Source organism: Ambystoma mexicanum, unplaced genomic scaffold, assembly GCF_040938575.1.
Source record: "Ambystoma mexicanum isolate Mex_15411 unplaced genomic scaffold, UKY_AmexF1_1 Mex_scaf133, whole genome shotgun sequence".
NCBI classification, from domain to species: domain Eukaryota; kingdom Metazoa; phylum Chordata; class Amphibia; order Caudata; family Ambystomatidae; genus Ambystoma; species Ambystoma mexicanum.
This window is the reverse complement of record NW_027182362.1, coordinates 207,299-220,084: the sequence shown is the minus strand read 5'-3', so window position 1 is coordinate 220,084 and position 12,786 is coordinate 207,299. Positions and strand designations below refer to the sequence as shown.

The 12,786-nt window shown below is 47.3% G+C and overlaps 4 non-coding genes across 4 annotated transcripts; all 4 read right to left on the bottom strand.

Annotated features, from left to right (window-relative positions):
* Positions 1 to 2,983: 2,983 nt before the first annotated feature.
* On the bottom strand, positions 2,984 to 3,056 carry TRNAV-UAC (transfer RNA valine (anticodon UAC)). The gene has a single exon. It is a non-coding gene; the product is annotated as a tRNA-Val (tRNA).
* A 3,210-nt stretch (positions 3,057 to 6,266) lies between these two features.
* On the bottom strand, positions 6,267 to 6,339 carry TRNAV-UAC (transfer RNA valine (anticodon UAC)). The gene has a single exon. It is a non-coding gene; the product is annotated as a tRNA-Val (tRNA).
* Positions 6,340 to 9,497: 3,158 nt separating this feature from the next.
* TRNAV-UAC (transfer RNA valine (anticodon UAC)) lies at positions 9,498 to 9,570 on the bottom strand. The gene has a single exon. It is a non-coding gene; the product is annotated as a tRNA-Val (tRNA).
* A 414-nt stretch (positions 9,571 to 9,984) lies between these two features.
* TRNAP-CGG (transfer RNA proline (anticodon CGG)) lies at positions 9,985 to 10,056 on the bottom strand. Its single transcript has one exon. It is a non-coding gene; the product is annotated as a tRNA-Pro (tRNA).
* Positions 10,057 to 12,786: the final 2,730 nt, after the last annotated feature.

Genomic DNA, 12,786 nt, shown 5'->3' with positions numbered 1-12,786 from the left:
GACAGCCATGAATTAACAAACAAATCCAGAAAGGTGACTGAGTGCTACTTGGGACTCCTTAATGCATGGCGCAATGAGGCGGTCCGCAAAGAGGCTTAGGAAGCCCAATGTTCATCGACCATTGTCCATCCATCAGTCCAGAGTCTATAGAATTGAAAAACACATGTGTAAAAAAGTATCGGGCCAGGCACCAATCAATGGGCTCTCTCGCACCCGAAGCGAGAATCATACCCCTAGACCAACGAGCCTACACTTGCAGAGTAGTCTAGACAATATGTAGGGATTTGACTTGGCAGTTGTACCTCTTGAGGATTGTAGCACAAGAGTATCTCTTCCTAACGTTTGCTCCTAAAGCCCGTCCTCGTCCCTAAATGATGCAAAGGCTGAGCGTCTTCACAGGTCTACTCCTCATCCCGAAGGTTGGTGGACCATTGACATCAGGGTGAAAGGTGCTTGCGATACACTGTTCCTTCCTTCCTTCCTTCCTTCCTTCCTTCCTTCCTTCCTTCCTTCCTTCCTTCCTTCCTTCCTTCCTTCCTTCCTTCCTTCCTTCCTTCCTTCCTTCCTTCCTTCCTTCCTTCCTTCCTTCCTTCCTTCCTTCCTTCCTTCCTTCCTTCCTTCCTTCCTTCCTTCCTTCCTTCCTTCCTTCCTTCCTTCCTTCCTTCCTTCCTCTTATGCTGTTTATGTAATAAGAGGGGACGATACACAGAAGAGAGAGAGTGGCCCAACACACTAGACTAGCAGTCTTCTGATCAATCTGCAGCTGGCAAGGTGGGGGAGAGACTTTATTTTGCACCTGCTGGGATATGCATTGGCAGAAGCTCTGAGGGCTGGGCCTTTCCTTTTGCCTGTAAAAACAAAAAGCAGCCCTCCTCCCTCCAGCCCTGAGAGCATGGGCGTGACACTGGCAAAAGCAGCATCTCCCCTTTGGTAAAGATGACCATTGCACAGCTGCTCACTCAGAGCTCGATCGTGCTCGATCAGGCGAGATATATTTAGGTCACCAGCAAAGTCTGTTCTCTTTTCTTGCGTAGGGTGAGCATTCACAGAGCCCAGCTTCGTTGACAAGAGTGCAAAAGGTGTATACTAAAAGCTTTCTGCTTTACTTGAGCGCCATGGCCGTTATTATATTTTGGCTGCTCCAAGCAATCTCTGTCCAGCCTATGCAAATTTCCAGCTCAAATTTTCCCAGCACTCAAAAAGTCCCTCCTCCCGCCAGCTATGCTTTCAGGAAGTTCAGCAGAAGCAGTCCAACTTCTGTTCCCAGTTCAGAGGAAAAGCTTTCTCGGGCCAGAGAAAGCCAGGGAATCACTGTACCGGCAAGTGCATTTCTTACAACTGGTAATCCCTCAGAACACAGAAATGAAGAAGCTGTATATGAAAATGTGATATTTCTTTGGTACACTAACCTATGTAACTAATATGCACCATTTCAGAGGACGGAGCGGACCCAACTGTGATCCCAGAGACCCAAATACCCAGCAGTAGGGAAAAGAAATCCTCTCTGTGCTCTGCAACATTACATACACAAAATGAAGGCGCGTGCATTTTATTATTGGCCCCATATACACAATACATGTGAGGATGCTTGCCTTCCCAGTGTATTTCTCAAGCTCTTGAGAGCATATGCTATTTCCATGGGAACGCAAATAAGTTCATACTTTACATTTGTGTGTGACAAAAGGGGAAAAAAACGATTTTGTGTAAAATGCCAGCAGAGAGTGTTTCTGCCCGGTCTCGAACGTGCTAACCACTACACTACAGAAACAACTGCTTGCATCCCTTTGTAGGGACTGGGAGAACAGGTGCAAAGGGCAGTGCAAGTGGACCTGCTTAAAGACTAATCAAATGCCTTGCGCCTGAAGCTCACACAATCCAGCCTAAAACATACGTCCTATCAAGCATGCGCACATATACAAGTATGCCTGTTGAGGGTCTATGCAGCGTACAGAGGGAAGGACATATTTCCACTTTGAGATCGGACGGCCAAAACTCACAAGCAAATCAAGGAATGTTACTGAGAGCTAACAGAGAACACAAAGTGCTTGTCGCAAGGACATGGCAGGCAAAGAGGTTCAGGAAGTGAATTGTTCATCGACTACTGCTTACCGAGAAAGCCAGAGAGTCTGTCCAATGAAAATAACATTGGAAAAAAAAAAAAGGAGCTCAAGTTACCCACCTTGATCGGGCTCCTCCGGACCTCTCGCACCCAAAGCGAGAATCATACCCCTTGACCAACGAGCCACGGTCCTGTGATCATCTGACGGAATTGTACTCAGCGTTTCCACCCCCCTTAGGCTTCGAGGCCAAGAATGCCTATTCCTGAAGTTTGTTCCTGCCGCTGAAAGCCTTGTCGGTGTATGAGCCAAATGAATGCCCCAGTCGGCATGCTCTGACTGTCTTCATAGCTCTTCTTCTCGTCCTGAAGGTGTTGGCACATTGACATCAGGATCAATGAAGCTGGTGGCACACCCTCCCTTCCATTCGCCCGTGAAGGGTACGTATAAAAGAGCTGTTGATGCACAGAAGAAGAAATCTAGCACAACACCAACGCGGTCTGCTGATCAATTGAAAGTGGACAAAGTGAGCGAGTGAGAGCCTTCATTTTGCACCGGATCTGCATTGGCAGAAGCTCTGAGGGCTAGGAATTTTCTTTTGCCCTTGAAAAAAAGAAAAATCCAATATCACATCTGCCTGGGTGCATGAACATTGCTCAGGGAAAAGCAGCGCCACCCTTCTGTAAGAAATAGCATTGCACAACTGCTCCCTCAGCTTTCCATCCAACTATACATAAGCACGCACATATGCAGGCATGCAATTTTAATTCATCACATATTCGGAGCAAATGTGAGTGCGCTCGTCTACTCAGAATTTATTTCAAAGCGTGTCAGAGGAACTGCTTCTTCCGTTGCAACTGCAAATAAGTTCATGGCTTGAGCTTCGAGATGGTGGAACATGAAAAGTGTAAAATGCCACCCTCTGCTGTTTCTGCCCGGTCTCGAACCAGGGACCTTTCGCGTGTAAGGCGAACGTCATAACCACTACACTACAGAAACTGCTGCATGCTATGCCCTCTGGCGGTTGAGAGAATAGGGTCAAGTAACAGTGCAATTGTCTCTGTTTGAACACTTATCAAATGCCTCACGCCCAAAGCTTTACAAATGCAGCTCATCACACACACGGCGTTACAAGCATGAACACTCAGACAAGTGTGCCAGCTGAGAGGCCGTGCAGTCTGAAGATGTAAGGGCCTCTTTAGGCATTGGTATGGGACAGCCATGAATTAACAAACAAATCCAGAAAGGTGACTGAGTGCTACTTGGGACTCCTTAATGCATGGCGCAATGAGGCGGTCCGCAAAGAGGCTTAGGAAGCCCAATGTTCATCGACCATTGTCCATCCATCAGTCCAGAGTCTATAGAATTGAAAAACACATGTGTAAAAAAGTATCGGGCCAGGCACCAATCAATGGGCTCTCTCGCACCCGAAGCGAGAATCATACCCCTAGACCAACGAGCCTACACTTGCAGAGTAGTCTAGACAATATGTAGGGATTTGACTTGGCAGTTGTACCTCTTGAGGATTGTAGCACAAGAGTATCTCTTCCTAACGTTTGCTCCTAAAGCCCGTCCTCGTCCCTAAATGATGCAAAGGCTGAGCGTCTTCACAGGTCTACTCCTCATCCCGAAGGTTGGTGGACCATTGACATCAGGGTGAAAGGTGCTTGCGATACACTGTTCCTTCCTTCCTTCCTTCCTTCCTTCCTTCCTTCCTTCCTTCCTTCCTTCCTTCCTTCCTTCCTTCCTTCCTTCCTTCCTTCCTTCCTTCCTTCCTTCCTTCCTTCCTTCCTTCCTTCCTTCCTTCCTTCCTTCCTTCCTTCCTTCCTTCCTTCCTTCCTTCCTTCCTTCCTTCCTTCCTTCCTTCCTTCCTTCCTTCCTTCCTTCCTTCCTTCCTCTTATGCTGTTTATGTAATAAGAGGGGACGATACACAGAAGAGAGAGAGTGGCCCAACACACTAGACTAGCAGTCTTCTGATCAATCTGCAGCTGGCAAGGTGGGGGAGAGACTTTATTTTGCACCTGCTGGGATATGCATTGGCAGAAGCTCTGAGGGCTGGGCCTTTCCTTTTGCCTGTAAAAACAAAAAGCAGCCCTCCTCCCTCCAGCCCTGAGAGCATGGGCGTGACACTGGCAAAAGCAGCATCTCCCCTTTGGTAAAGATGACCATTGCACAGCTGCTCACTCAGAGCTCGATCGTGCTCGATCAGGCGAGATATATTTAGGTCACCAGCAAAGTCTGTTCTCTTTTCTTGCGTAGGGTGAGCATTCACAGAGCCCAGCTTCGTTGACAAGAGTGCAAAAGGTGTATACTAAAAGCTTTCTGCTTTACTTGAGCGCCATGGCCGTTATTATATTTTGGCTGCTCCAAGCAATCTCTGTCCAGCCTATGCAAATTTCCAGCTCAAATTTTCCCAGCACTCAAAAAGTCCCTCCTCCCGCCAGCTATGCTTTCAGGAAGTTCAGCAGAAGCAGTCCAACTTCTGTTCCCAGTTCAGAGGAAAAGCTTTCTCGGGCCAGAGAAAGCCAGGGAATCACTGTACCGGCAAGTGCATTTCTTACAACTGGTAATCCCTCAGAACACAGAAATGAAGAAGCTGTATATGAAAATGTGATATTTCTTTGGTACACTAACCTATGTAACTAATATGCACCATTTCAGAGGACGGAGCGGACCCAACTGTGATCCCAGAGACCCAAATACCCAGCAGTAGGGAAAAGAAATCCTCTCTGTGCTCTGCAACATTACATACACAAAATGAAGGCGCGTGCATTTTATTATTGGCCCCATATACACAATACATGTGAGGATGCTTGCCTTCCCAGTGTATTTCTCAAGCTCTTGAGAGCATATGCTATTTCCATGGGAACGCAAATAAGTTCATACTTTACATTTGTGTGTGACAAAAGGGGAAAAAAACGATTTTGTGTAAAATGCCAGCAGAGAGTGTTTCTGCCCGGTCTCGAACGTGCTAACCACTACACTACAGAAACAACTGCTTGCATCCCTTTGTAGGGACTGGGAGAACAGGTGCAAAGGGCTTTGCAAGTGGACCTGCTTAAAGACTAATCAAATGCCTTGCGCCTGAAGCTCACACAATCCAGCCTAAAACATACGTCCTATCAAGCATGCGCACATATACAAGTATGCCTGTTGAGGGTCTATGCAGCGTACAGAGGGAAGGACATATTTCCACTTTGAGATCGGACGGCCAAAACTCACAAGCAAATCAAGGAATGTTACTGAGAGCTAACAGAGAACACAAAGTGCTTGTCGCAAGGACATGGCAGGCAAAGAGGTTCAGGAAGTGAATTGTTCATCGACTACTGCTTACCGAGAAAGCCAGAGAGTCTGTCCAATGAAAATAACATTGGAAAAAAAAAAAAGGAGCTCAAGTTACCCACCTTGATCGGGCTCCTCCGGACCTCTCGCACCCAAAGCGAGAATCATACCCCTAGACCAACGAGCCACGGTCCTGTGATCATCTGACGGAATTGTACTCAGCGTTTCCACCCCCCTTAGGCTTCGAGGCCAAGAATGCCTATTCCTGAAGTTTGTTCCTGCCGCTGAAAGCCTTGTCGGTGTATGAGCCAAATGAATGCCCCAGTCGGCATGCTCTGACTGTCTTCATAGCTCTTCTTCTCGTCCTGAAGGTGTTGGCACATTGACATCAGGATCAATGAAGCTGGTGGCACACCCTCCCTTCCATTCGCCCGTGAAGGGTACGTATAAAAGAGCTGTTGATGCACAGAAGAAGAAATCTAGCACAACACCAACGCGGTCTGCTGATCAATTGAAAGTGGACAAAGTGAGCGAGTGAGAGCCTTCATTTTGCACCGGATCTGCATTGGCAGAAGCTCTGAGGGCTAGGAATTTTCTTTTGCCCTTGAAAAAAAGAAAAATCCAATATCACATCTGCCTGGGTGCATGAACATTGCTCAGGGAAAAGCAGCGCCACCCTTCTGTAAGAAATAGCATTGCACAACTGCTCCCTCAGCTTTCCATCCAACTATACATAAGCACGCACATATGCAGGCATGCAATTTTAATTCATCACATATTCGGAGCAAATGTGAGTGCGCTCGTCTACTCAGAATTTATTTCAAAGCGTGTCAGAGGAACTGCTTCTTCCGTTGCAACTGCAAATAAGTTCATGGCTTGAGCTTCGAGATGGTGGAACATGAAAAGTGTAAAATGCCACCCTCTGCTGTTTCTGCCCGGTCTCGAACCAGGGACCTTTCGCGTGTAAGGCGAACGTGATAACCACTACACTACAGAAACTGCTGCATGCTATGCCCTCTGGCGGTTGAGAGAATAGGGTCAAGTAACAGTGCAATTGTCTCTGTTTGAACACTTATCAAATGCCTCACGCCCAAAGCTTTACAAATGCAGCTCATCACACACACGGCGTTACAAGCATGAACACTCAGACAAGTGTGCCAGCTGAGAGGCCGTGCAGTCTGAAGATGTAAGGGCCTCTTTAGGCATTGGTATGGGACAGCCATGAATTAACAAACAAATCCAGAAAGGTGACTGAGTGCTACTTGGGACTCCTTAATGCATGGCGCAATGAGGCGGTCCGCAAAGAGGCTTAGGAAGCCCAATGTTCATCGACCATTGTCCATCCATCAGTCCAGAGTCTATAGAATTGAAAAACACATGTGTAAAAAAGTATCGGGCCAGGCACCAATCAATGGGCTCTCTCGCACCCGAAGCGAGAATCATACCCCTAGACCAACGAGCCTACACTTGCAGAGTAGTCTAGACAATATGTAGGGATTTGACTTGGCAGTTGTACCTCTTGAGGATTGTAGCACAAGAGTATCTCTTCCTAACGTTTGCTCCTAAAGCCCGTCCTCGTCCCTAAATGATGCAAAGGCTGAGCGTCTTCACAGGTCTACTCCTCATCCCGAAGGTTGGTGGACCATTGACATCAGGGTGAAAGGTGCTTGCGATACACTGTTCCTTCCTTCCTTCCTTCCTTCCTTCCTTCCTTCCTTCCTTCCTTCCTTCCTTCCTTCCTTCCTTCCTTCCTTCCTTCCTTCCTTCCTTCCTTCCTTCCTTCCTTCCTTCCTTCCTTCCTTCCTTCCTTCCTTCCTTCCTTCCTTCCTTCCTTCCTTCCTTCCTCTTATGCTGTTTATGTAATAAGAGGGGACGATACACAGAAGAGAGAGAGTGGCCCAACACACTAGACTAGCAGTCTTCTGATCAATCTGCAGCTGGCAAGGTGGGGGAGAGACTTTATTTTGCACCTGCTGGGATATGCATTGGCAGAAGCTCTGAGGGCTGGGCCTTTCCTTTTGCCTGTAAAAACAAAAAGCAGCCCTCCTCCCTCCAGCCCTGAGAGCATGGGCGTGACACTGGCAAAAGCAGCATCTCCCCTTTGGTAAAGATGACCATTGCACAGCTGCTCACTCAGAGCTCGATCGTGCTCGATCAGGCGAGATATATTTAGGTCACCAGCAAAGTCTGTTCTCTTTTCTTGCGTAGGGTGAGCATTCACAGAGCCCAGCTTCGTTGACAAGAGTGCAAAAGGTGTATACTAAAAGCTTTCTGCTTTACTTGAGCGCCATGGCCGTTATTATATTTTGGCTGCTCCAAGCAATCTCTGTCCAGCCTATGCAAATTTCCAGCTCAAATTTTCCCAGCACTCAAAAAGTCCCTCCTCCCGCCAGCTATGCTTTCAGGAAGTTCAGCAGAAGCAGTCCAACTTCTGTTCCCAGTTCAGAGGAAAAGCTTTCTCGGGCCAGAGAAAGCCAGGGAATCACTGTACCGGCAAGTGCATTTCTTACAACTGGTAATCCCTCAGAACACAGAAATGAAGAAGCTGTATATGAAAATGTGATATTTCTTTGGTACACTAACCTATGTAACTAATATGCACCATTTCAGAGGACGGAGCGGACCCAACTGTGATCCCAGAGACCCAAATACCCAGCAGTAGGGAAAAGAAATCCTCTCTGTGCTCTGCAACATTACATACACAAAATGAAGGCGCGTGCATTTTATTATTGGCCCCATATACACAATACATGTGAGGATGCTTGCCTTCCCAGTGTATTTCTCAAGCTCTTGAGAGCATATGCTATTTCCATGGGAACGCAAATAAGTTCATACTTTACATTTGTGTGTGACAAAAGGGGAAAAAAACGATTTTGTGTAAAATGCCAGCAGAGAGTGTTTCTGCCCGGTCTCGAACGTGCTAACCACTACACTACAGAAACAACTGCTTGCATCCCTTTGTAGGGACTGGGAGAACAGGTGCAAAGGGCAGTGCAAGTGGACCTGCTTAAAGACTAATCAAATGCCTTGCGCCTGAAGCTCACACAATCCAGCCTAAAACATACGTCCTATCAAGCATGCGCACATATACAAGTATGCCTGTTGAGGGTCTATGCAGCGTACAGAGGGAAGGACATATTTCCACTTTGAGATCGGACGGCCAAAACTCACAAGCAAATCAAGGAATGTTACTGAGAGCTAACAGAGAACACAAAGTGCTTGTCGCAAGGACATGGCAGGCAAAGAGGTTCAGGAAGTGAATTGTTCATCGACTACTGCTTACCGAGAAAGCCAGAGAGTCTGTCCAATGAAAATAACATTGGAAAAAAAAAAAAGGAGCTCAAGTTACCCACCTTGATCGGGCTCCTCCGGACCTCTCGCACCCAAAGCGAGAATCATACCCCTTGACCAACGAGCCACGGTCCTGTGATCATCTGACGGAATTGTACTCAGCGTTTCCACCCCCCTTAGGCTTCGAGGCCAAGAATGCCTATTCCTGAAGTTTGTTCCTGCCGCTGAAAGCCTTGTCGGTGTATGAGCCAAATGAATGCCCCAGTCGGCACGCTCTGACTGTCTTCATAGCTCTTCTTCTCGTCCTGAAGGTGTTGGCACATTGACATCAGGATCAATGAAGCTGGTGGCACACCCTCCCTTCCATTCGCCCGTGAAGGGTACGTATAAAAGAGCTGTTGATGCACAGAAGAAGAAATCTAGCACAACACCAACGCGGTCTGCTGATCAATTGAAAGTGGACAAAGTGAGCGAGTGAGAGCCTTCATTTTGCACCGGATCTGCATTGGCAGAAGCTCTGAGGGCTAGGAATTTTCTTTTGCCCTTGAAAAAAAGAAAAATCCAATATCACATCTGCCTGGGTGCATGAACATTGCTCAGGGAAAAGCAGCGCCACCCTTCTGTAAGAAATAGCATTGCACAACTGCTCCCTCAGCTTTCCATCCAACTATACATAAGCACGCACATATGCAGGCATGCAATTTTAATTCATCACATATTCGGAGCAAATGTGAGTGCGCTCGTCTACTCAGAATTTATTTCAAAGCGTGTCAGAGGAACTGCTTCTTCCGTTGCAACTGCAAATAAGTTCATGGCTTGAGCTTCGAGATGGTGGAACATGAAAAGTGTAAAATGCCACCCTCTGCTGTTTCTGCCCGGTCTCGAACCAGGGACCTTTCGCGTGTAAGGCGAACGTGATAACCACTACACTACAGAAACTGCTGCATGCTATGCCCTCTGGCGGTTGAGAGAATAGGGTCAAGTAACAGTGCAATTGTCTCTGTTTGAACACTTATCAAATGCCTCACGCCCAAAGCTTTACAAATGCAGCTCATCACACACACGGCGTTACAAGCATGAACACTCAGACAAGTGTGCCAGCTGAGAGGCCGTGCAGTCTGAAGATGTAAGGGCCTCTTTAGGCATTGGTATGGGACAGCCATGAATTAACAAACAAATCCAGAAAGGTGACTGAGAGCTACTTGGGACTCCTTAATGCATGGCGCAATGAGGCGGTCCGCAAAGAGGCTTAGGAAGCCCAATGTTCATCGACCATTGTCCATCCATCAGTCCAGAGTCTATAGAATTGAAAAACACATGTGTAAAAAAGTATCGGGCCAGGCACCAATCAATGGGCTCGTCCGGGATTTGAACCCGGGACCTCTCGCACCCGAAGCGAGAATCATACCCCTAGACCAACGAGCCTACACTTGCAGAGTAGTCTAGACAATATGTAGGGATTTGACTTGGCAGTTGTACCTCTTGAGGATTGTAGCACAAGAGTATCTCTTCCTAACGTTTGCTCCTAAAGCCCGTCCTCGTCCCTAAATGATGCAAAGGCTGAGCGTCTTCACAGGTCTACTCCTCATCCCGAAGGTTGGTGGACCATTGACATCAGGGTGAAAGGTGCTTGCGATACACTGTTCCTTCCTTCCTTCCTTCCTTCCTTCCTTCCTTCCTTCCTTCCTTCCTTCCTTCCTTCCTTCCTTCCTTCCTTCCTTCCTTCCTTCCTTCCTTCCTTCCTTCCTTCCTTCCTTCCTTCCTTCCTTCCTTCCTTCCTTCCTTCCTTCCTTCCTTCCTTCCTTCCTTCCTTCCTTCCTTCCTTCCTTCCTTCCTTCCTTCCTTCCTTCCTTCCTCTTATGCTGTTTATGTAATAAGAGGGGACGATACACAGAAGAGAGAGAGTGGCCCAACACACTAGACTAGCAGTCTTCTGATCAATCTGCAGCTGGCAAGGTGGGGGAGAGACTTTATTTTGCACCTGCTGGGATATGCATTGGCAGAAGCTCTGAGGGCTGGGCCTTTCCTTTTGCCTGTAAAAACAAAAAGCAGCCCTCCTCCCTCCAGCCCTGAGAGCATGGGCGTGACACTGGCAAAAGCAGCATCTCCCCTTTGGTAAAGATGACCATTGCACAGCTGCTCACTCAGAGCTCGATCGTGCTCGATCAGGCGAGATATATATTTAGGTCACCAGCAAAGTCTGTTCTCTTTTCTTGCGTAGGGTGAGCATTCACAGAGCCCAGCTTCGTTGACAAGAGTGCAAAAGGTGTATACTAAAAGCTTTCTGCTTTACTTGAGCGCCATGGCCGTTATTATATTTTGGCTGCTCCAAGCAATCTCTGTCCAGCCTATGCAAATTTCCAGCTCAAATTTTCCCAGCACTCAAAAAGTCCCTCCTCCCGCCAGCTATGCTTTCAGGAAGTTCAGCAGAAGCAGTCCAACTTCTGTTCCCAGTTCAGAGGAAAAGCTTTCTCGGGCCAGAGAAAGCCAGGGAATCACTGTACCGGCAAGTGCATTTCTTACAACTGGTAATCCCTCAGAACACAGAAATGAAGAAGCTGTATATGAAAATGTGATATTTCTTTGGTACACTAACCTATGTAACTAATATGCACCATTTCAGAGGACGGAGCGGACCCAACTGTGATCCCAGAGACCCAAATACCCAGCAGTAGGGAAAAGAAATCCTCTCTGTGCTCTGCAACATTACATACACAAAATGAAGGCGCGTGCATTTTATTATTGGCCCCATATACACAATACATGTGAGGATGCTTGCCTTCCCAGTGTATTTCTCAAGCTCTTGAGAGCATATGCTATTTCCATGGGAACGCAAATAAGTTCATACTTTACATTTGTGTGTGACAAAAGGGGAAAAAAACGATTTTGTGTAAAATGCCAGCAGAGAGTGTTTCTGCCCGGTCTCGAACGTGCTAACCACTACACTACAGAAACAACTGCTTGCATCCCTTTGTAGGGACTGGGAGAACAGGTGCAAAGGGCTTTGCAAGTGGACCTGCTTAAAGACTAATCAAATGCCTTGCGCCTGAAGCTCACACAATCCAGCCTAAAACATACGTCCTATCAAGCATGCGCACATATACAAGTATGCCTGTTGAGGGTCTATGCAGCGTACAGAGGGAAGGACATATTTCCACTTTGAGATCGGACGGCCAAAACTCACAAGCAAATCAAGGAATGTTACTGAGAGCTAACAGAGAACACAAAGTGCTTGTCGCAAGGACATGGCAGGCAAAGAGGTTCAGGAAGTGAATTGTTCATCGACTACTGCTTACCGAGAAAGCCAGAGAGTCTGTCCAATGAAAATAACATTGGAAAAAAAAAAAAGGAGCTCAAGTTACCCACCTTGATCGGGCTCCTCCGGACCTCTCGCACCCAAAGCGAGAATCATACCCCTTGACCAACGAGCCACGGTCCTGTGATCATCTGACGGAATTGTACTCAGCGTTTCCACCCCCCTTAGGCTTCGAGGCCAAGAATGCCTATTCCTGAAGTTTGTTCCTGCCGCTGAAAGCCTTGTCGGTGTATGAGCCAAATGAATGCCCCAGTCGGCACGCTCTGACTGTCTTCATAGCTCTTCTTCTCGTCCTGAAGGTGTTGGCACATTGACATCAGGATCAATGAAGCTGGTGGCACACCCTCCCTTCCATTCGCCCGTGAAGGGTACGTATAAAAGAGCTGTTGATGCACAGAAGAAGAAATCTAGCACAACACCAACGCGGTCTGCTGATCAATTGAAAGTGGACAAAGTGAGCGAGTGAGAGCCTTCATTTTGCACCGGATCTGCATTGGCAGAAGCTCTGAGGGCTAGGAATTTTCTTTTGCCCTTGAAAAAAAGAAAAATCCAATATCACATCTGCCTGGGTGCATGAACATTGCTCAGGGAAAAGCAGCGCCACCCTTCTGTAAGAAATAGCATTGCACAACTGCTCCCTCAGCTTTCCATCCAACTATACATAAGCACGCACATATGCAGGCATGCAATTTTAATTCATCACATATTCGGAGCAAATGTGAGTGCGCTCGTCTACTCAGAATTTATTTCAAAGCGTGTCAGAGGAACTGCTTCTTCCGTTGCAACTGCAAATTAGTTCATGGCTTGAGCTTCGAGATGGTGGAACATGAAAAGTGTAA